The sequence below is a fragment of the Hemitrygon akajei genome, chromosome 1 (genome assembly GCF_048418815.1).
Source record: "Hemitrygon akajei chromosome 1, sHemAka1.3, whole genome shotgun sequence".
Lineage (NCBI taxonomy): Eukaryota > Metazoa > Chordata > Chondrichthyes > Myliobatiformes > Dasyatidae > Hemitrygon > Hemitrygon akajei.
Window position 1 is genome coordinate 35,036,742 of NC_133124.1, and position 25,398 is coordinate 35,062,139.

The 25,398-nt window shown below is 41.3% G+C and overlaps 1 protein-coding gene across 2 annotated transcripts in view; it reads right to left on the reverse strand.

Moving 5' to 3' along the window:
• The window catches only part of sulf1 (sulfatase 1), a 316,869-nt gene extending 291,781 nt beyond the window's left edge, over positions 1 to 25,088 (reverse strand). For both annotated transcript variants that reach the window (XM_073040863.1, XM_073040831.1), the window contains exon 1: positions 24,598 to 25,088. The gene's annotated coding sequence lies outside the window, so the exon portion shown is untranslated. The remainder of the gene's footprint in view (positions 1 to 24,597) is intronic.
• Between the last annotated feature and the right edge of the window lie 310 nt (positions 25,089 to 25,398).

Here is a 25,398-nt window from a genome sequence, read left to right on the forward strand (position 1 = left end):
GTGTCATCTACCCCGAATAAAGGAAATTTTATGTCCCTTTTTCACATTAAAAATGTACAATTTAATGTGATTTCATGGCTTTAGTATCTCATCATGGCTCACTTTCCTTATATTGTCCCTGAGCAGAAAAGAGAATAGGGCTTATTGAGCAAAACAAAATGGAAAGGTTGAACAAGTGGTGTGTCCTAGCTTTCCCTGTCTGTTGGCTCATTGCTTAATGTATCTAGAAGGAAACCTAACTGTGCTGCGGACACTATAGAATGAGGAAGCTAGAGAGAAGTTGCATTCTGCATATCAGCTTTTGAAAGTGCCCTACCAGAGAGACATCCTGAACTTTTCAAATACCATACCTGGTAAATTAACTCCTTGTTTTCCCAAGGTGCTTCTTCCTTTGTTGTCTGTTAGATCACAACTCGTTCGAAGATCTTTTAATTGCCTTTTGTTACCCAACTGATCCTGAATAACAATATTTTTATTTTAGAGATACACATTAGGCTCACTTTAACAGGACAACCACCAAAGGACAGAATCACCAAATGCAGTCAGCCTTGCAATTAATAATTTAGCAGAACCTCCTTGGTGGGTGTTGTCGATAATATTAATCCCAATGCTTCTCTGGTACCTCCATAACTGTTACCAGAAACAGCAAGGAAGAATCCTTCTACATGTGTGTGCAATGGTATTACTGAGTGTCTACCTGCAACTTGCATGGCTGTAAAAACCAAGTGGAAGCTACTGGCATGATGAAGGAAGCCCTGAACACTGCCAAGAATGGAGGACTTTTACTGCAGCTCATCGTTACACCAACTACATAACGTTCAGTAAGTAAGTAAGTTATTTGGTTGTCTCTTACTCTCTCTCCACCCATCATGAGCATTTGATACACATCAAAGTCAGCAAGGACTTTAAACTGTGCTGAGAGGGTATGATGAAGAGTGGGTTGGGCAACCATGCTGGTGGAAATCTTTGCTTGAGTCAGTAAAGTTGAATTGTCTGTTTTTGTGCCTGATATTCAATTAAGTTCTACATGATGAATTTTTTCAAGACTTTAAAAGAATGATATTCCAGGATATAGAAAGAAAAGGAGAAATAAAACTTTGTCAAAGGTTAAGCATGAAATCTGTCTTCTCTAAGGTGGAATTCAGGAAACCATCAAGCAAAGTGTTAAGTGCACAAGCAGGATGGACAAAGGAAAGGCAGTGGATGTCATTTACTTAGATTTTCAGAAGCCATTAGATAAGGTGCCACACATGAGGCTGATTAACAAAATAAAATCCTATGGTGTTACAGGAAAAATACTGGCATGGATAGAGGAATGGCTGATAGGCAGGAGGCAGCGAGTGGGAATAAAAGGGGCCTTTTCTAGTTGGGTGCCAGTGACTAGTGGTGTTCCGCAGGGGTCAGTGATGGAATCACTTCTTTTTATGCTGTATAATGGCATTGATGGCTTCGGGAAATGTTGGGAAACGTATGATAATGCATTTGGTCAAAAGAATAATAGTGCAGACTATTATCTAAATGGGGAGAAGGTTCAAACATCAGAGGTGCAAGGGGACTTGGGGTCCTCGTGCAAGACTCCCAGAAGGTTAACCCACAGCTGAGTCTGTGGTAAAGAAGTCAAATGCAATGTTGACATTTATTTCAATGTGAATTGAATATAAAAACAAGGAAATAATGCTGATGTTTATAAGACAGTAGTCAGGCTGCACTTGAGCATTGTCAAGAGTTTTGGGCCCCATATCTCAGAGAGAAAGTGCTGTTATTGGAGAGAGTCCAGAGAAGGTTTACAAGGATGAAGGGGTTAACATATGAGGAAAGTTTGGCAGCTTTGGGCCTGTACTCACTGGAATTCAGAAGAATGAGTGGGGACCTCATTGAAACCTACCGAGGGATGTAGAGAGGATGTTTCCTATGGTATAAAGAACTAAAGGGCACAGCCTCAAAATTGAGGGGCAACCTTTTAGAACAGAGGTAAGGAGGGATTTTTTTTAGCCAGAGAATGGTTAATCTATGGAATGCTCTGCCACAGACAGTGGTGGAGGCCAAGTCTGTGGGTATATTTAAAGCAGAAGTTCATAAGTTCCTGATTAGTCAGGGCTGCAAAGGATATGACGAGAAGGCAGGTGTATGGGGTTGATGGGATCCAGGATCAGCCATGATGGAACGGTGGAGCAGACTCGATGGGCTGAATGGCCTAATTCTGCTCGTATGTCTTATGGTAGTAACAGAGATGAAGTTGACCAGATTTATTATCACTGACATATGTCATAAAATTTGTTGTTTCGCAGCACCTGCAAAACATAAAATATACTACTGTATGACTTACAATAAGAAATACATGGAAAATATAATTAAGTAGTGCAAAACAGAGATCATGTTCAGAAATCTGATGGTGGTGGGGAAGGAGCTAATGAGTGTGTGGCTTCAGGTTCCTGTACTTCCCCCCTGATTGTAGTAATGAAAAGAGGACATGTACTGAGTGGTGGATGTCCTTAATTATGGCTGACACCTTTTTGAGCTTCATCTTTTGAAGATGTCCTTGATGTTAGATGCTGGAGAGGCTAGTGCCAATGATGGAGCTGGTTGAGTTTGCAACCCTCTGCAGCTTTTTCTGATCCTGTGCAGTGGCCCTTCCACACCAGACAGTGATATTACCAGTTAGAATGTTCTCCATGATACAAAAGTCGATTTTTGGTGATGATATGTCAGCAAATGATAGGACAGAGTTGTAGCCAGCAGGAAGAGTATCAGAACATTAGGGATGCAGAATCAAAAAGAGAGGCAAATACAGTATTCAAATTGTTATATCTCAATGCATGGAGTATAAAAAATAAGCTGGATGACTGGTTGCACTTTTACAGTTTGATGGGTATGATGTTGAGGCCATCACTGAGTTGTGGCCAAAGGGTGGTTGTAGCTTGGAGCTGAATGTCCATGGTTAAACATTGCATCGGAGGAAGGTAGGCAGAGGGGGTGGTGTGGCTCTGCTGGTGAAAATGGTATCAAATCATTAGAAAGATGTGACACAGGATTGGAAGATGTTGAATCCTTATAGGTTGAGTTAGGAAACAGCAAGAGAAGTAAAAGACCCTGATGGCAGTTATATACAGGCCTCCCTACAGTAGCTGGTATGTGAACTACAGATTACAATGGGAATTAGAAAAGGTATGTCAAAATGGCAATGTTATGATAGTTGTGGGAGATTTTAACATGCAGCTATCTAGGGGACATAACCTCAAGATTCAGGGGAGTAGATTTAGGATGGAGATGAAGAGGAACTGCTTTTCCCAGAGGGTGGTGAATCTGTGAAATTCTCTGCCCAGTGAAACAGTAGAGGCTTCCTCAGTAAATATATTTCAGACAAGGTTGGTTAGAGTTTTGCATAGCAGGGGAGTGAAGCATTATGGGGAAAAGGCAGGTAGGTGGAGATGAGTCCATGGCTAGATCAACCTACTCCTGCTCCTATTTCTAATGTTCTTATGAAGATGTTGGAGTCAATTGTTAAAGATGAGGTTATGGAGTACTTGCTGACACAGGACAAGATAGGACAAAGTCAGTATGGTTTCCTTCAGGAAAAATCTTGCCTGACAACCTGTTGGAATTCTTTGAGGAGATTACAAGTAGGATAGATAAAGGGGGTGTAGTGGATGTTGTGTATTTGGACATTCAGAAGGCCTTTGACAAGATGCTGCTTACCATGCTAAGAGCCCATTGTATTACAGTTAAGTTTGCAGATGATACGAAGAATGGGGAGCAGGTAGTGTTGAGGAAACAGGAAGGTTGCAGAAGGACTTAGACAGATTAGGAGAATGGGCAAGTGGCAAATGAAATACAATCTTGAAAAATGTATGGTCATGTACTTTGGTAGAAGAAATAAATGTGCAAACTATTTTAAAAACAGGGAGAAACTCCAAAAGTCAGAGGTGCAAAGGGACTTGGGAGTCCTTGTGCAGAACACCCTGAAGGTTAACTTGCAGGTTGAGTCGGTAGTGAGAAAAGGCAATGCAATGTTAATATTCATTTCAAGAGGTCTGGAATATAAGAGCAGGCATGTGATGCTGAGGCTTTATAAGGCACTGATGAGGCCTCACCTTGAGTATTGTGAGCAGTTTTCTCCTCCTTATCCACTCCAAAAGAAAACCATAAGAATTATAAATAAGACAATTTATTATGAGCCAACCAATCCAATATTTATTCAACTAAACACTTTAAAATTCAGAGATTTCATAGATCTTAAAATAATACAACTTATGTATAAAGTAAAAAATGGACAGTTATCACAAAGTATCCAAAGGTTGTTTAAAATGAGAGAAAGTGAACATGATTTGAGAGGAACACGTATATTTCAAAAACAAAGGATAAGAACAAATATAAAAAAATCAGTCAGTGGGGTGAATCTATGGAACAGTTGTAGTGACAATTTAAAAACATGCACCACACTTAAGTTTAAAAAATTATTTAAAAATAATTTAATGAACAAATATAAAATACATGATGTAAAATGAATGGGAGTAATGTAAATAAATTATATTTGGAATTGGATTTTCTGTTAAAAGATTATGAAATTTTTTGTTTTGATGTGATGATCGATGCCAGATATGTTTTTGTGTAAGTAAGAGGGGTAGGCATAATAAGCTGTAGCTTCAGCCGACACTCTTTCGGTCTGTTTTAAAGATTTTTATTATTTAATTTTGTCTTATGACATCATCGTTGAAAATGATGCTTTTTGTTATGTTTGTACTGACTGAAATAAAATTTCAAATTTCAATTTCAATGTTCCTGCACTGGAGAGTGTTCAGAGCAGGTTCACAAGGATGATTCTGGGAATGAAAGTGTTATCATGTGAGGAACGTTTGATGGCTATAGGCTTGTACTCACTGGAATTTAGAAGGTTGAAGGGGGAATCTCATTGAAACCTTTCGAATGTTGAAAGGCCTAGACAGAGTAGATGTGGAAAGGATGTTTCCCATGGCGCAAGAGGGCACAGCCTCAAGATAGAGGGATGTCTATTTAAAACAGAGATACCGAGACCAAAGGGTGGTGAATTCGTGGAATTTGTTACCATAAGCAGCTGTGGAGGCCAGGTCATTGGATGTATTTAAGGCGGAGATTGATAGGTTTTTGTTTGGCCAGGGCATCAAAGGTAATGGGGAGAAGGCTGGGGAGTGGCTGAGGAGGGTGAAATAAAAGGACCAGTCACGATTGAATGGTGAAGCAGACTTGATGGGTCAAATAGCCTAATTCTGCTCCTACGTTTTATGGTCTTATGGTCCTTTGATCTTACACCATCTCAGCTCACCCTCCCAATGAAATACTGTTGCTGGTGTGCCCAGGATGGATCGTGAGAATTGCTAGACTACAGGATACTTGAAACTGCTCACCCTTTCCACTGCTGACCCCTCGATGAGGATTGGTGTGTGCTCCCTCAATTTCCACTTCCTGAAGTCCACAATCAAATCTTTGGGCTTACTGACATTGAGTGCAAGACTGTTGTTGCAACACCACCCAACCAGCTGAACTATCTCGTCTCTTCGTCATCGTCTGAAATTCTGCCAACAATAGTCATCAGAGAGTTTACAGATGGTGTTTGCACTGTGTCTGCCCACATAGTCATGGGTGTAGAGAGAGCCGAGTCATGGGCTAAGCACTCATCTTTGAGGTACACCTGTGTTGATTATCAGCATACTGACTGTGGTCTCCCAGTGAAGATGTCAAGGATCCAGTTTGAGAGGTCAGATGCCCAGGTTTTGAAGCTTATTGATTAGTACTCAGGGGATGGTGGTGTTAAATGCTGCGTTTTCATCAATAAACAACATCCTGGCATAGGTTTTGCTATTGTCCAGGTGGTCCAACACCAAATGGATAGCCAGTAAGATTACATCCATTGTACACCTAAAGTAGTTGTGAGCAAATTAAGCAGGAACACAGACAACCCACCCTGCAAAAACTCATTTCAGGGAGGTAGCACCCCCGCCCCCCACAACCCCATATACCCCCTCCCCCGACCGGTTGACCTCCAAGGTTGTATGTAATACTTTGTTTAGTGATTTTGTCTAATCTGTAAACCAAGTTGGGTATATGCAGAAAATGTGACATTAAAATATGTACTTATGTTATATTATATCATCATGGAGTCTTTTTTTATTCTATTACAACTTTAAGCAAGTCTACAGGGAGTTTGGCCTCATCACGTAGGACATCAATAGAGTAACTCCTTAGCAGCTAACCAGCTAGTTTAAATAACATTAGCTATGCTAATGAATGAATGACACCTGTTAAACTCACCTCAAAATGTCTTTTACATTTTAACCCGCCATGGGCAATAGAACAGTCACTGTTGCAAACAGTGCAGTGAGCAACACTGGCATTATTTTTGAGGTCGACTGTAAAGCCTGCCCACAGAGAAAACTGATAGGTCTACTTAGCACGAAGAGAGACCAATCAGGATGCTCCCTCTCACTCTCGCTCTTCCTCTTCCTCTCCCTCTCAAACAAGTCGATTTCTGGGATATTATATATAATTTGCCGGCGTCAGGGAGCCACTATCAATATACGGGAGACTTCCGGAACTTCCGGGAGAGGTGGAATGTCTGGGAACAGATTTTTGGTTAGGCAGTTAATTCTAGCCATGACAAACCTCTTAAAGCACTTCATCACAGTAGATTGTAGACCTCAAAGAATTTATTTGTTCGTCCAATATTTGATGTTGGCTAAGCGGTTGAATAAATAAAAAAAAAGTGAAACCAGACAGACTAAAATGATAATCAGTGTACTTTGAAAAATGACTCCATACCTGCAAGTATGTCATCCATGAGTTCATAGGCAACAAAAATAAAAAGATTTGTAGATGTGTCACTGTGTAAATGAAGAGATCCTTGCTTATGACTGATGGTCCATTTATTTAAAGATCTTGCACAGCCACGTCATAGCCATCATTAACCTTTATTTGACTTGGCAACTACCACCGACCTGTCTGCCTTGTACTTAGTTGCTTACTTGTTCCCAGAGCTTCAGTGAAAATATGAACTTTTTCCTTCATTTCACCAAACTGGAAGATTTTGTAAATGCTTTAATTATAGCCAGCTTGACACTGAATTAGCAAGTATTGTCTAACTAGTCTGCAATTCACTTAAACATTTACTACTGATGTGAGAAAATATTTCCAGAAATTATACATGTTTATCAATTGCCCACAAGATGTAATGCTCTTATGCTAAAAAAATACAGCAAAGCTGAAAATTAGATATTGCCCAAGGAGCCACTGCTTATCCCTATTTGCAGATAAAGGGAGCACTGGAAATGACAAATATACAAAGGAGGACGGAGCACGAAACAATTCATAGGTATCATAAAATACAAATTCCAAATTGTTTTCAATGGGTCAGTCTCAAAAAAATTCCAAAAATATTCACAAGATATCTACATTCCATTGTATGAATCTCAGCTGAATTTTGTCCTTTGGTCAGTTCTGATGACTCCAACATGAAGATTTATATAAAATTGACATTTTGCATTTCATGTGTTCATTTCCTTAAAGATCAACTCAAAGAACAAACTCAGAGGCATGAGAAAGTTGGTCTGATGACCACGGGACATTGAGCAAAGCACCTTCTAAACAGAAGACAATGTACTTAACTACTTTAACATGATGCTGGTTAAAATTCAATTCCGAAAACAAGATGCTTTACGAATTTTGTTATGGCATAATTCTCTCTGTCATTCCAATGAGGTGGAACACGGAGTTGTTTTGCTGGCAGTTGTTGAAGGAGCAATGCAGGTCACAGGCCTAGTTTCTTGTCAAAATAGTGTGATGGAATCCTCCAAAAATAATGTTAATTGGAAGGAATAGTGAAAAATACTTATTGTTGGGATTCTGGATTTCCACGTGAGCAGCAAACAGGGGAAACAATCAGTAGAAAGCTGGGTCTGGGGCTGTTAACCTTCTGTGGGAAGCAATTGGAAAGTGTGTCACAATATTTAAGAAGAATACTGAAGAACATTAATATAACCTGCTCAGTGGATGAGACCAGTATTCAGATAATTTAATGAAATCCCTTCCAGTTTCTCATATTGTGACTTGAGTTGTATATCTAATGTTCAGAGTTTAATTCCCTGCTGAAGCTGTGGAAAAGGATTATTAGAATGCAAGAGACGTGTCCACTCCGGTGAGGAAGTGTAATCCTGGAGCTGTGCTGAAAGGGTCAATTGGCCCAATAAAAGAAAAGCACCACCAAATTTTAATGACTGCTTTTCTCGGGATGTATAAGCCCTTTACCCAATGACAGACAAACCCCTCACTGTTTATGGGGCTCATACTCAGCTTAGAACAGACTAACCTTTCACTGGACCAAAGGCTGAATTCTGGTGGGATTCCAGCAATCTCACAACATCCGATACATGCCCCCAGACAGCCACTGAGGTATAGGCAAGATCAAGGTTTTAAAAAAAGCCATCAGGCTCCTAGATTTTGAATCTCTTCTTCAACACGGAATTGGCAGAATCTAGACAGATTCTGCTTTCCTGCCACTGCTTTTTGATGTTGGGAAGCATTTCCCTGCTTCAAGTGACCTCAGTGTTCCATGACAGAGAGAAGGGAAAGTTCAACCTCCTGGTATTCAGTGACATCTGCTAAGGAATAAATATGGTAATGTTACAAACAAGAGAAAATCTGCAGATGCTGGAAATCAAATTAATACACACAAAATGCTGGAGGAACTCAGCAGGCCAGGCAGCATCCGTGGAAAAGAACAAGCAGTCGATGTTTCAGGCCTAGACCATTTATCAGGACTCAAAATGTAATGTTACAATACTGTTCACAGTTTAACAGCTCACTGACTACCTCCTCTCACATACCTAGAGTAACAGTATGCATGAAGCAATGGAGAGCAGCCATTTTCCATGAGGCTGTAATGTTTTCCTTGCCATCTTTCTGAATCTGGACGTTGCTAGCAAGGTTAGCATTCAGTGCCTGTCTCAAACTGCCCTGAAGAAAGTGGCAGTGAGCCGCTTTCCTGAAATGCTGCATGTCTTCTGGTGAATGTACTCTTACATTGCTGTTGAATGGGGAGTTCCAGTAGAACAGCTCAGGAACAGGCCATTCAGCCCACAAGGTTTTGTCAAACCAGCTAAAAAGCAAATCAAAAACAACCAAACGCTAATCCCTCCTACCTCCACCATGTCCATATCCTTCCATCCGTGTGCCTATCTAAACATCTCTTAAAAAGCCTCCATGTATTTGCCTCTACTGCCATACCAAGCAGTTCATTCCAGGCATCCACAACTCTCTCCGAGTGAAAGACTTACCCTCCCATCCCCTTTGAATCTACTCCCTCTCACCCTTCAATGCATGCCCGCTGCTTTTAGACACTTCAACCTTCAGAAACAGATACTCTGTCTACTCTATCAATGCCTCTCATAATCTTAGAAATCTCTATCAGATCTCCCCTCAGCCCTGGCACTCCAGGGAAAACAACCCTAGTTTTATCCAGCCTCTCATGATAGCATGCACCCTCTAGACCAGGCAGCATCCTGGTACATCTTGTGTACCCTCTCCAAAACCTCAACATCATTCCTATAGTGGGGTGACCAGAACTGTATGCAATAGTCCAGATGTGGCCTAACCAGAGTTTTATAAAGTTGCAACATTATTTCTTGACATTTGAACTCAGTACCTTGACTGGTAAAAGCAAGCATTCCATATGTCTTCTCAACCACCTCATTGACTTATGTAGCCACTTTCAAGGTGCTATGAACTTGGATCCCAAGACCTCTCTGCTCAGCAACATTGTTAAGGATCTTGTCCTTAACCGTGTACAGTCTCCTTGCATTTGCCCTACCAAGGTAGGCCTCACATTTCTCTGGGTTAAACTCCATCTGCCTTTACTCTGGCCATATCTATAACTGATCTATGTTGTGCTGTGTTCTTTGCCAGTCTTCTACACTATCCACAACTCCACCAGTCTTGGTATCATCCTGCAAACTTACTAACCCACACATTACATTTTCATCCAGGTTATTTATATAGAACACAAGCAGCAGAGGACCCAGCACAGATCCCTGTGATACACCACTAATTACAAACCTCCAGCTTGAATAAGTCCCTTCAACCACTACCCCCTTGCCTTCCAAGCGTAAACTAGTTCTAAATCCAAACTGCCAATTTGCCTTGGATCCTATGCATCTTAATCTTCTGGATTAGTCTCTCATGAGGGCTTTGTCAAAAGTCTGACTAAAATCCATATAGATGACACCCACTGCCCTACCTTCATCAATCTCTCTCATCACCTTGTCAAATATCTGAATAAGTTGGTAAGGCACAACCTGCCCTATACAAAACCATGCTGGCTCTCCCTAATTAAGGCATGGGCTTCCAAATGCTCATACTGTATATCCTATCCCTAAGAAATTTCCCCAGCAATTTTCCTACATTGATGTGAGACTCACCAGTCTATAGTTTCCAGGATTTTCTCTTCTTCCCTTCTTAAATAAATGTACACCATTAGACACTTGCTAGTCCTCTGGGACCTCATCTGCAGCTAGAGAGGACATGAAGATACTGGTCAAGAGCCCACCAATCTCGTCTCTTGCCTCCTTCAGTAACCTGGGGTAAATCCCATCAGGCCCTGGGGAATTATCCACCTTAATACTTATTAGGAGGCCCAACACTTCCTCCTCCTTGACCTCTAAATGTCCTAATGTATTTATACACTCAGCACAGTATTTAGACACAACAATGATAAAGAAGCAACAACACATTCCCAACTCAGGGTGGTGTGTGGGTTGAGATCTGCAGATGGTGGTGTTCCCATGTACCTGACATCTTTGACATTTTTTGTGGTAGGGGCTGCAGTTTGAAACTGCTGTGGAAATAGCTTAAACAAGGTAGTGTGGTGTACCTTGTAGATTACTCTGTAGTCATTGTGCGCAGATGGTAGAGGTAAAAAAAAACACACACAAAATGTTGGTGGAACACAGCAGGCCAGGCAGCATCTATAAGGAGAAGCACTGTCGACGTTTCGGGCCAAGACCCTTCGTCAGGCCAAGTCTCCGCCCGAAACGTTGACGGCGCTTGTCCCTATAGATGCTGCCTGGCCTGCTGCGTTCCACCAGCATTTTGTGTGTGTTGTTGTTTGAATTTCCAGCATCTGCAGATTTCCTCGTGTTTGCTTGGTAGAGGTAAATATAGTTAGGAATTGTGCAGAATCAACAGAAGAACCAATAGCTTCACAATGATTTTATGATTAGCATTGATATTTTTGATGAAGAACAAGTAGAAAGTAGTGAAGATATCAGCCATTAAAGTGAACTATATTTAACTAAATTAGGGGTTCCCAAACTTTTTAATGCCATGGACCCCCACTATTATCTGAGGGGTCCATGAACCCCAGGCTGCAAATGATTTGTTTGCAACATCAGTTGTGGCAGCAGTTTGACAAGACTATGGATGCACCAATGACATACAAATTCTTGTTGTCTTCAGTGTTTTGATTATACTAAATATCACTGATACTAACATAATAATCAACCACTATCCCTTCATCCCATCTCACAGTAATATAACTGCTTACTGTGACACAAGCAAGCCAAGAAAACAGATTCATTTTATGACAGAAGGGAACCATGGTAACAACCCCATAATAAGCAGTTGGTCTACCTGCCTGCAGCAAGTGCCTCTTTCAATAACCAAAGCAATTAACATGAGAGCGGCTGCAAATGTCCTGCGTACGATCCATCATCTATAATTTTAGTTCTTTTTATAGAAAGTGCCTTTCACTTTCAGTAATTTATGACATAGTCCCAGTGTTAGAAAATCTAAGCTGGTCTTATCCCTGGCATACAAGAACCCCAGGAACAGTAGAACATCGATATGGGAACCTTTTGAGAAATGCATTTGCATTATCTTGCAGGTTTTCTTCTAACATCAGAGTAGCGAATGTTTTCTTTTCAATTCTAACTGTCCTCCACTTAAGTTAATGACTTACAACAAGTATACTGTAGTTTATGAGAACGAGCAGCCCTTTGACATTTCATGCAAGTGGTTGTTCTCTCTACACAGGTTGGAAAAAAAGTACCTGGCTTTGAAATGCCCAGGAGCAGCCCTTTTATGAACCCCTGGAAAATGCAAATACCCTGAGTACCCTGTTGTCGTCTCACACCTGCTGGTGAATGAATTTATATTTGACCCCAAGATATCCTAGTTTTGAACTGTTCAAAATCAAAATCTGACTTGACCTGAAATGGTTTTCCTTTTGTATTGAAATAGTGAAGAAGGTTAGACCAGGTTTTTTTTTAAATATACAGTATATGTTAGAACAATACATAAAAGGCCATGTGGCCTATCAGGCCTTTTAGTTTATATTTTTTATTCATTGAGATATAGTGCAGACCAGGCCCTTCCAGCCCTTTAAGCCGCACTGCCCAGCAAACCCTGCCTGATTTAATCCAAGCCTAGTCACTGGACAATTTGCAATGACCAATCAACCTACCAATCGGTACGCCTTCAGACTGTGGGAGAAACCCGAAGCACCCGGAGGGAACCCATGTGATCACAGGGGGAATATACAAACTCCTTTCAGAGAGCATCAGGAAATTAACCTGGGTCACAGGTACTGTAAAGTGTTGTTTTAACCACTACACTACCTTGCCACCTCGCAAAGGACCTATCCCATTAATTCATTCTCCCTGTCATTTTCTTCTGTCTCTGCAATTTACATTTGCCAATCAATTGCCCTTGGATCTATTTTGGTCCTTACCTACATTAAGGGGCAATTTATGGTTGTCAAGTAACCCGTTGGAAAGTGGGAGGAAGCGGAAGCATCCAGAGGAAATCCATACAGTCATGAAGAGCACGTACACAATCTGCACGGGTTTCATTGGAGGTCAGGTGAAATCGCAAGGCAGCAGCACTCATTACTGTACCACCCTGTCACCTTTCAGTTAGTCTTTGATAAACATAAATTCAGCTACATTCTCTCATATTTGGAATCAAATTATTTCATAATACTCACTGTAACTGAAGAGATAACATAGAAACTGAAAATTTCTCTTCATCGGAACAAATGACACCCCTAAGTTGCTGTAAGAATACAAAGAAAGTGATACCAAGCTGCACAAGACCAAAACCAATCTTGGTCAAGGAGACTGGTTCACATGCATGTCTTTGAAGAGGGAAGAGAGATTGAGAGTGGAAAGGTTTAAGGAGGGACTTCCAGGCTGCAGGCTTCAAAATCTGGAAGCATAGCTCCCAGATAAAAATTAAAATCAACTTCAAAGTCAGGGAAACTCAAAAGACCAGAATTGGTGGGTTGAGATCTTGAAGAGATTAAATTAAGCTTTTACCAGTCTGCCCATGGAGAAATTTCAACAAATGTCACCCAGTTGCACTCACATTAATTGTGATGAAGTTCTTTGAGAGGTTGGTCATGATCAGAAACAACTCCTGCTAAGTAAGTACCTGGATCTGCTGCAATTTGCCTATCACTGTAATAGGTCTACAGCAGATTTTCAACCCTAATGCACTCTCACTGGCTCTCTACTCAGTCTTAGATCACTTGGACAACAGCAATACCTACAGTACGTTGGGCTGCTGTTTATTGAGTACAGTTCAGCATTTGGCACCATCATACCCTCAGTACTAATCAACAAGCTCTAAAATCAGGGCATCTGTACCTCCCTCTGCAACTAGATCCTTGATTGAAAATAACATTTCCTTCTCACTGACAGTCAACACTGACGCTCCTCAAAGATATGTGATTAGTCCACTGCTATGCTCCCTCTACACCTATGACTGTGTGGCTAGGCACGGCTCAAACGCCATCTATAAATTTGCCGATGACACAATTATTGCTGGCAAAATTTTAGATGGTGGCAAGGAGGCATTCAGCAGCAAGATAGATCAGCTGGTTGATTGGTGTTGCAACAACAACCTTGCATCAACATCAGGAAGACCAAGGAATTGGTTGTGAACTTCCGGAAGCTAATGTCGAAGGAACACACACCAGTCCTCATCGAGCAACCACAGTGGAAGGGGTGAGCAGTTTTAAGTTCCTGGATGCCAACATCTCTGAAGATCTAGCCTGGGTCCAACATATTGATGCAATTACAAGGAAGGCACAACAGTGGCTACTTTTCATTAGGAGTTTGAGGAGACTTGGTATATCACCAAAGACTCTTTGCTTTAGAGCCATCACATAACAGGCTATGATGCAGCCAGTCATCATGCTCTCCACTATGCATCTATAGAAACTTGTAAGAGTTTTTGGTGACATCTCAAATTTCTTCAGGCTCAGCTGCTGGTGTGCCCTCTTTGTGGCTGCATCAACGTGTTGGCTCACGTCATCCTCTGACACGTTGACACCCAGGAACTTGAAGCTGATTACCCTTTCCACCACCGAGCCTTCAGGATTGGAGAGTGATCTCTTGACTTCCCCTTCCTGATGTCTGCAATCAGTTCCTTGGTCTTGCTGATGTTAGGTACGAGGCTGTTGTTGCAACACCACCAGTCCAGCTGACCTATCTCATTCCTGTAAACCTCCTCCTTGTCATCTGATTTTCTATCAACAGCAGTGTCATCAGTAAATTTATAAATGGCTTTTGAGCTGTGCTTAGCCGCACAATCATGAGTGAGCGTGAAGCAGTGGTCTAAGTGCTCATCCTTCAGATGTGCCTGTGTTGATAGTCAATGAAGCAAAGATGTTTTTACTTATCTGCACTGACAATAGTCTTCTCTGACTAGAAGTTGAGGATCCAGTTTTAGAGGGGGGCACACAGATTCAGGTTTTGAAGCTTGATTACTGAGGGACTGATGGTCTTGAATGCTGAGCCATAATCGATAAACAGCAGCCTGACTTGTGCCTTGCAGCTCTCCAAAGCAGATTGGTGAGCCAGTGAGTTTATATATGCTGTAGACCTGTTGCAGCGCTAATCAAATTGCAGTGGGTCTAGGGTCCTTCCTCAGACAGGAGTTAATTCTAGCACTTCATTATAGCAGATGTAAGCACTACTGGATGATAGTCATTGAGGCAGCTCACCGTGCTCTTTTTGGGCACTGGAATGATTGCTGCCCTTTTGAAGCAGCAGTAAACCTCAGACCGGAGCATTGAGAAGTTAAAAATATTCTTGAACATTCTATAGGTCGGCACAAGTCTTCAGTATTCTGCCAGATACACTGTCAGGACCTGGTGACTTGAGAGGGTTCACCCTCTTGAAGGCTCTTCGGACATTGTCTTCCAAGACAGAAATCATAGGTCACTGAAAGCAGTGGGGATTCGCACAGGTGCAGGGTTATTTTCCCTTTCAAAGCGTGCATAAAGGACATCAAATTCAGCAGGGAGTGAAGCATTACTGCCTGTTATGCTGTTAGGTTGAGCAGAAGTCCAAAAGTCAAATACTGTATGATAGTAGAAAATACTGGACTACCAAAATGATCCGACAGCACCGTTCATTGGAATTGACCCAATACTCTTGGTACTTCCATAATTTTCTGTGATTATCTTTGCCTGATGAGAGGAATGGGTTTAAGAATACCTTTAATGAGGAAAGAGAGAGACAGAGAGGGGGAGGTAAAGAATTCCAGAGCTTCCCGTTTATAGAGCTGGTGACGCAAATGATAATGTAAATAAGATCCTCGTGGTTAAGAAAGCAGAAGAGTTGGAGGGAGGATTGACTGGATTGGAAGTGAGGTCATGGAACATGTGGAGGTGGTGAGACCATAAAAGGATTTGAAAATAAGGCTCAGAAATTTTCAGTGCTAATCGTGAGATTAATCATAAAGTGATCTGATACAATAGCAATTCTCCAAACCACTTCCTCCCTTCTCTCACCACTTTCTCTTTCCTTGCTCATTCTCAATTTCTAATTCACAATTCACCACCCACCATCTGCCACCCCTGGAATACACCAGGCTCTCAGCTGCGCAGGTTTTGACCACCCATCAGCAGGAAAGTCTACGGCTGTTGATTTCACCAAATAATATCCGTCCACTATCTCTCCTTTCCACATGTCCACCTCCAGTAAAAGTTTAATTCTGCTTTTTCAACTGCAGTTCTGTAAGTGACACAATCATTCATTAGATTCATTCCTGGTGTGTGATGCATGAAGAGAGATTCAACAGATTGGACATGTACTCACTTGAGTCTAGGTAGGGGAATAACTGGAGATTCCATTGAAATTTAGGTAAATTTAGATAACTTCACTCAACTTGCCCCATCACTGAATTGTTCCCATACACACTTCCAAGGACTCTTCATCTCATGTTCTCAACATTTATTGCTTATTTACTTATTATTATTATTATTATTATTTATTTTTGTATTTCTACAGGTTGCTGTCTTTTGAACACCTATTTGGTGTGGTCTTTCATTGATTCTATCATGGTTATTATTCTATTAAGATTCAAAGATTAATTTAGCATCAAAATATACAACTCTGAAATTCTTCTTCTCCAGATAGTCACAAAACCAAGAAAGAACATAACGGCAGCACTCAATTATACTCACTATTATGGATTTATTGAGTGTGCCTGCAAGAAAATGAAACTGGGAGTAGCAAATGGTGGCATATATGCACTTTAATAATAAATTTACTTTGAACATTGAATTGTTTTGAGGACAGATATGTGCTTAATGTTCCCTGGAGTTGGCTGTCCATTTGGGGGCAGAGATAAGAAGCAACATCTTCACCTAGAAAGTAGTGGAAATTCACCCCCAAGAGGCCCAGTTGCTGAGTATATTCAAGGCAAAGATTTGATAGATTTTAAAATATTAAAGGAATCAAGAGCTGGTCCAGCATTGTGGCACTGAGGTTAAAGATCACCCACAGTATATTAAGTAGCAGAATAGGCACAATGGGGCCAAAATGCCCTATTCACATTATGTTTTATCTTTGCCATCCTCCCCCCACCCTCCTTCCTGTATCAGTATAGCTGTAACTTTGATCTCGCATGCCTACTGTACAATTGAGAAGGGACGCATCGCCAGATCTGGTGTGATTATAGAGTTAGACAGCATATAAACATGCCTTTTGCTCAGCTTCCATTTTACTGATCTCCATCGTTACTGGTTTGTTTGAAACCCAGTGGTCCTTAATCCCTTCCTCCAGAATCAGAAGCTGAATCACGTTTGTTATCACTGATGTAGGCCTTGAAATATGCTTTGCGGCAGTAGTGTAGTGCAATACATAAAATATATTATGAATTACAATATAAATAAATAGTGCAAAAAGAGGAATAATAGTGAGTTAGTGTTCATGGCTTCACTGGCATTTCAGAAATCTGATGGGGGAGAGGAAGAAGCTGTTATTAAAACTGTGTGTGCATTCTGACTTTCATCTGCAGACTGCTGAGAACTGCTTGTTCTCACTAACACTCATGCGCCATCGATTTACAGGATACGTTCTTCAGGGACTTGGGCTATATACTTACTTGTTGTGTGACTATATGTCTACTTCTATCTTATATGTGCTATATGTGCCTTGTGCTGTGTATGACTGTTGGTTTTGTGTTTTGCACCTTGGGCCCAGAGTAATGCTGTTTCATTTGGCTGTATTCATGAGTATTCACAAATGGTTGAATGATAATTAAACTTGAATGTGTGTCTTCAGGCTCCAATACCTACCCCCAGTGGTATTAATGAGAAGAAGGCTCTCTGAATTCCCCAAACTCTGCATCTGCCTTTTCTCTGATTTGTTCTCTCTACATTTATTCCATTCCTGAAATATGCCTTCTGCTCTCTCAACACAATTGGCAAGCAGCTTCTAATCTCTTAAATCCCTTCCTTTACACTGCATTTACAGGGAAGCATGTACGACATTACAAATTCAACACCTTTAGCGAAGAAAGCCAAAAAAAAATCTTTCTGTTCTAACATCACACGATGAGGAAAAGCCAAAGTCAGGGAAAGAAGCTTTGAAGAAAAAAAAAGCTGTTTTAATAAATTGACAGTTGATTAGTTCCCAGCTGCTTCTGTTCAATCAGTCAGGTACATCATTAAAAGCTGTTTTGGTTGGCACAAGTTAAATGAGTGTCAAGCATGTTTACCCAAAGCAAGAAAGAGCTGGAATTGCAAGTTTAGTAACAAAATTACCTCTGGCTGAATGTAAATACATTATTTCTATCAGCAGTCATCATTCGATGAACAGCCCAAAGCAAAACCTGTTTCCGCCCTGATATCACAAAGAATTTTAAGGTTATTTTAACATGAAACCTTCAAAATAATATTGCAGATCTCTGTTTGTACAGATATAAATTTTATCTTGCAGTTTATTCCAGTGGCCCAAATGCTAATTGGTAGTGAAGCTTAACTCTTTCACAGTGAAAAAAAATGCAACAGATAGGATTCCAGTCTCTAATTCAGTAATTATGCAGTCATACAGCAGTATTAACATTATTACTTTGAAAGTGGGAAGAGTTTCAGATTTAGGACTCTTTACCATGCTCTTTTAGGGCAAGAGATGGACAAAAGATAATTTGCAAGGATGTTCTCAAACTCTCTTTGAAAAAAACGGAAGATCCGTTACTACTCCAAGAATCCCTGGTTCATGACTGTTCAAAACTGGAGAAGGGGCATTTGAGTTAATGTTGAGAAAACTGAGCCAAAGCACACAAACCCCACAGTAAATAATACACCTCCACCCAAACTACCAACTCAAAATCTCATCAAAAGCACCTCTTGTCCCACCTGTAGATAAGTCTCTGGGTTTCACTTTAGTCTCATCAGCCACCTCAAAAAGGGCTGCCTAAGAACTGTCAAATAATTCAGAAATGGAATGAGGTTATCTGAACTCACAAAAAACTTTAGGGGCGCATTTTCCTGGCTCTCCTTTCTAGTTTACTTAGTCTAAGAAAAAGGGTGTAGACTTAAATTCACAGTCACTCTGTGGGATTACTGAAGCTTTGGTGGCCTTGGTTAGACTGGGTGTACAATTTGCCCCGGGCTAGAAGCATTTGCAGGCCTGGGCACAGCGCATAAGGAGGGCATTCCCTCCCTCACTTTTCACCTGGAATAAGTGCTGAGCACGGGGAAAGATTGTCTTTAATGTTTTCACTTTGTTACTGTGCATCCAACACTTCTGCTTTTTTTTTAAGGATAGCTACACATCTGACAACATCTGCAGAAGATGCAAAAGTAGAAATTACAGACAGCTGGGCGAATCTGAGGCAGACTGTGCTATTGCTGCCAAAGCTGCCTTATACCTGCAATTTGCCTTTTAGGGAATCATCATTAATGGTCTTTTTCTTTTCAACCCTTTAACAGTTCCTTAATGTTGTAACTGGCGGCTCATTTAATGATACAGTCATCAGTAATTGAGTGGCACATCTTTGTCTGGAAGAAGGGCAACAGTCATGAGTATGAAAGAAATATACCTACCCTTTACACAGCATGTACATACTCTGCCATGGAGAGCCCTTCCTTTCAGTGACTGCTCTGTCTGTCTTCATCAACAAGGGAAGCTCACCAGCATCTTTCTCAGGTCTCTCTGCCAGTGCTCCTAATCTCAAGATCCACCACTTACTCTGTGGCACTACTGAATGAAAATCTTACTAGCTCCCTCCAGCCACAGTGCAGGAATGCTGAGAATGTCGCTGCGGTCCTGATACTACCTTGGAGTGGAATAGCAGGTTGCCAGAGCAATTAATTGAAATAACTGAGATGAGCAAAGTGAAGATCTTTTTTCATCTCTCTGGCAAGATAGATTTGGAGACTTTTAAAACATTATACACAGAACAAAATGGCACAGAAACAGGTCCTTCGGCCCGTAGTGTTGTAAACAAAACTAGAGTTTAAGGCCTAATGGACTAACCTCTTCAGCCTTTACAATGTCCATATGCCTCCATGTTCTGCATTTCGATGTGCCTGTCTAAGAAGATCTTTTAAACATCTCTGTCGTACTTACCTCCACTGCTATACCTAGCAACACATTCCAGGCACTCATTGCCTCTTTACAATTGTGACGGCCGAATGAATCCCCAGTTGTAATTACCTCACTTGATTAAGTTTGAAAATTTATACAATTATTGCAATCACATTCCAATGCAACATAGAACTGGTAATTCAGGAACATTTTAAAGTGCAAATAACAGACGGTGACAGTAGATAGTCATTTTTCACACAAAAAGTTGTTGCATTTTCCCCCACAGAACTACCATGATTACATTGTTAGAAGCTTCTCAACTAAAATGAGAAATTGGGAAAAATCACAAGGAATGCTGGGACTTCCTTTTCCCTTTGGCCAATACTCACAACAAGCCCCAATGTCTGCCCATCGCAGGCCAGTTGGATTACAATGACACTTGAATTGAAGTTTGGATGCTGAGGTCATGCTGCTGGTGTGACACACTTCTTTTAAGATGTTCCAAATTGCTCAACAAAGAATTAAAGGTCATATGTAAATGACAGCAATCTATAGTTTATCTTGTATGGTCAGAATATACATTTAAATCATCTACTTAAGCTGTTTCAGTCATCTTTTAAGGCATTATCAAAAGTGACATAACAATGGATTTGAATTTCCACAGTACATGAGGAGCAGAATTAGGGCAATTGGCTCATCGAGGTGGCTCCACCAATCCATCATAGCTGATTAATGATCCCTCTCAATACCATCCTTCTTCCTTTTCCCTGTAACCTTTGACACCCTTACTAATCAAGAACCTATCAAAACTCCACTTTAAATATACCCAATGTCTTGGCCTCCACAGACATCTGTGGCAATGAATTCAACAGATTCACCACCCTCTAGCCAGAGAAATTCCTCCCCATCTCTGTTCTAAAGAGAAATTCTTTTATTTTAAAGATGTGCCTTCTCCACTTCCACTCTATCTCAGCCTTTCAATATTCAATAGGTTTCAATGAGATTCCCCCTCATTCTTCTGACTACCAGCAAGCACAAGCCTAGAGTAATCAAACGCTCTCATATATTAACCCTTTTATTGCCAGGATCATTCTTGGGAACCTCCTCTAGACTCTTTGCAATACCAGCACATCCTTTCTTAGATATGGAGCCCACAACTGCTCACAATTCTCCAAGTGCAGTCTGATGAATACCTTATAAAGCCTCAACCCCAACTTAGAAACACGCTGACTTAGAACATTGAATAGTACAGCACAGTACAGGCCCTTCGGCCCTTCCTTAAACCCTGCCTCCCATATAACCCCCCCCCCACCTTAAATTCCTCCATATACCTGTCTAGTAGTCTCTTAAATTTCACTAGTGTATCTGCCTCCACCACTGACTCAGGCAGTGCATTCCACGCACCAACCACTCTCTGAGTGAAAAACCTTCCTCTAATATCCCCCTTCAACTTTCCAACCCTTACCTTAAAGCCATGTTCTCTTGTACTGAGCAGTGGTGCTCTGGGGAAGAGGCGCTGGCTGTCCACTCTGTCTATTCCTCTTAATATCTTGTCTATCATGTCTCCTCTCATTCTCCTTCTCTCCAAAGAGTAAAGCCCTAGCTCCCTTAGGAGCTTACAACTTATGGAAAGCTGTACAGATGTACGAGATTCAGGACAACAGTGGGATGGTTTTGCCAACTGCTGTGAGGCCACAGATATAGAACATCGAACATAGAAAACCTACAGCTCAATACAAGCCCTTCGGCCCACGATGCTGTGCCTAACATGTACTTTCTTTACAAATTACTTAGGGTTACCCATAGCCCTCTATTTTACTAAGCTCCATGTACCTATCCAGGAGTCTCCTAAAAGACCCTATTGTATCTGCCTCCACCACCATCGCTGGCAGCCCATTCCACGCACTCACCACTCTCTGCGTAAAAAACTGACCCCTGACATCCCCTCTGTGCCTGCTTCCAAGCACCTTAAAACTGTGCCCTCCCATGTCAGCCATTTCAACCCTGGGAAAAAGCCTCTGACGATCAATGCCTCTCATCATCTTATACACCTCTATCAGGTCACCTCTCATCATCCGTCGCTCCAAGGAGAAAAGGCCAAATTCACTCAACCTATTCTCATAAGGCATGCTCCCCAATCCAGCCAACATCCTTGTAAATCTTCTCTGCACCCTTTCTATGGTTTCCACATCCTTCCTGTAGTGAGGTGACCAGAACTGAGCACGGTACTCTAAGTGGGATCTGACCAGCATCCTATATAGCTGTAACATTACTTCTCAGCTCTTAAACTCAATCCCATGGTTGATGAAGGACAATACACTGTATGACTTCTCAACCACACAGTCAACCTGCACAGCAGCTTTGAGTGTTCTATGGACTCGGACCCCAAGATCCCTTTGATCTTCTACACTGCCAAGAGTCTTACCATTAGTGCTATATTCTGCCATCATATTTGACCTACCAAAATGAACCACCTCACACTTATCTGGGTTGAACTCCATCTTCCACTCTTCAGCCCAGTTTTGCATCCTATCAATGTCCCGCTGTAACCTCTGACAGCTTTCCACACTATCCACAACACCCCCAACCTTTGTGTCATCAGTAAATTTACTAACCCATCCCTCCACTTCCTCATCCAGGACATTTATAAAAATCATGGAGTAGGGGTCCCAGAACAGATCCCTGAGGCACACTACTAGTCACCGACCTCCATGCAGATTATGACCTGTCTACAACCACTCTGCCTTCTGTGGGCAAGCCAAAGTCCCCTTGGATCCCATGCCTCCTTACTTTCTTCAATAAGCCTTACATGGGGTACCTTATCAAATGCCTTTCTGAAATCCATATACACTATATCTACTGCTCTACCTTCATCAATGTGCTTAGTCACATCCTCAAAAAATTCAATCAGGCTCATAAGGCACGACCTGCCTTTGACAAAACTATGCTGACTATTTTTAATCATATCATGCCTCTCCAAATGTTCATAAATCCTGCCTCTCAGGATCTTCTCCATCAACTTACCAACCACTGAAGTAAGACTCACTGGTCTTTCATTTCCTGGGCTATCTCTACTCCCTTTCTTGAACAAGGGAACAACATCCGCAACCCTCCAATCCTCCGGAACCTCTCCCGTCCCCATTGATGGTGCAAAGGTCATGATGTGACAATTCAGCAGGCAGCAATATCATTACATCTAGCAGAGAAATTTGAATGGTTGAGTTGGTTATGCAGGCTACCATTGGTTGGCCTGTTTTAGTTTAAATATATCACTGGTGCGCATTTCAATCTTGAGGACTGTTTGGGTTACCAACAGTTCTCAGGAATGGAACTTTACCCTAACCTAAGCAGGATGTGTGTTTGTGCGGTGTGCTACAACTGCGTACATGTTTTCTGAAGTGCTCATGACAAGCTTATGACAGCAAAAGTGATAAGGAAAGCTGGGAAGATTCTCCTGAATTCACACATGGCTAAGTTAGTGTGAAAATGCTATGGGCTCAAACTCTACTTGATAGGCTTGTGGCATCGTTTTAATATCCTTCCTGTCTTGTGCACATCCAAAGTTTTCATGAATGGCTGACACACAGGCCTTGTGAATTCCTGTACATCTGAATGATGCCAGTTCAGTGGATTACTAGCCAGACTTTCGGCTCACTGAAGTCTGGTAGACAAAGCTCAAAGAGGTAAGTGTTAAAATGATTTCCTGTGAAAAGTTCGATACCTCTGCATCTCCTCTTTACTGGCCTTGTATTCATTCATAACCACTTTGCCCACTGCTACTGGTCATGACTTCTAGGCTGTGGTCATCTTATCCCACTCCCTCAATGAACCTCCCAAAAACCCATGTCTTTGACTAAATTTATCATCTCCTGAAATAATGATTCCTTGCAATGGTGTCATTTTTCCTTTTAATAATTCAGCACCATAATATGGTTAAAGTGGGTTATTTTTATTAGTATTATATCTGTTTCAGGCAAATTTACTTTTTATTCTAGACTTCTGCCTTTGAATATTTCATTTAACTCAGTAGTAGTAAGATCCCAGATTGACTAAATTGTTCCACAGGCTGAAATTAGCAACATTAGAGAGCAATCTGGAGGCCTGGAGTAAATTTTCAAGAAATCTCAGCAACTGAACAAACAAAATCTATTTCAGGCAGTTTGCCCTGATCCCGTCATTAGTTGTGTTACTGTATCAGGCACGTTACTGTATCATGAGCTCAGATTGCTCAGCTACAAACTAATACCAGGAAGTATTTCTCTCAGTAACTTCATTGCTGATATGGTTCGGCTTTTACTAGTTATATAAATATAAAAGTTTGTTTCAATCCTGATAAATAAATAGTATCTTAAAATAAATCTTACTGCCAATTGTACTGTATATGCATTGGAATGTAACCTGAAAAAATGAACTATCAAGGAGTAATTAGATAACCATATATATATTAAAAAAAGCAGATTACAGGAATAGTACTGCAGAACAAGAATATTACTACATTAGAAAGTCAGTAACTCCTAAGCTAGCTCCACAATAAGAGCAACAGGATTCACGAAGCTGGACGAAGAACGAATTGAAAATAAATGAATAATTTCATGACATTTGTTAACAGTCCCATCAAGGTTCCCGGCGGCAGAGATGAGCTGACAGGATTCCCTCTTGCAGCTCCAACCATCGGAATCCCCCACTTTCATTCACGCTACCGTCCCAGCATAACAGAGAACAACCCACAGAATAGAGTAACTCTTCCTACCTTTCAACAGCTGTAGACTATATCCCACACAATAAACTTTGCTTTTGGAAGGAATACTTCAGATCCAGCCAAAACATGGCTGTGCCGCTGCTCCTACGATTGTTCAACTAGCATTGAAATACAGCTGTTTCTGTAAGCCTCGATCTTTTGTACTGCTCATCTGACGCACAGCCAGACCTTCTTACTCAGGATATGCTTGCATATGCATGATGCAGAGTTTAAAAAAAACATCCCTTCTTCCACTATTATTTCATGCTCCCTGAATTCAGATGTACTTTTTCGGAAGGCCTTTAATTAGCCCTTATTGTTCTCTGTCCACACGGCTGTCTTCTGCCTCACTTCAGGAATCTAAACTTTGTAACTGAATCAATCAACAAACTCTGCATGTCGTGTATATTCAGTAATGAGGAGGCGACAGGAAGAGAAGTTAATATGCTCTGTGCTTACTCCCCGGCTAAGGGGGCTTTTACTCAATTACAAAGTGCCAGGCTTAGTTTCATTTTTCCTTGCTTGATCCACTGGACTGGTTTCTCCCCTCCCCCACCTTTTCAGGTGGGGGCCAGTCAACTCTGCGGCTTGTGCTGTTTTAATCGAGCACACTTCTTGAAGTTGCCACAATGTTATCAGGCGACCCATTGAAGAATGATCCCTTTGGTTTAAGGTGCTGGGGGGGGGGGGGGGGGGGGTGGTTGTGGACTGCCTGCATAAGCATTGCAGAGAAAGGACGCAGGCTGCGGAGGAAACGAAAACTGTGCCACTCAATATTTTATCGCACTAAGTTCACATCACATCACAAAAACG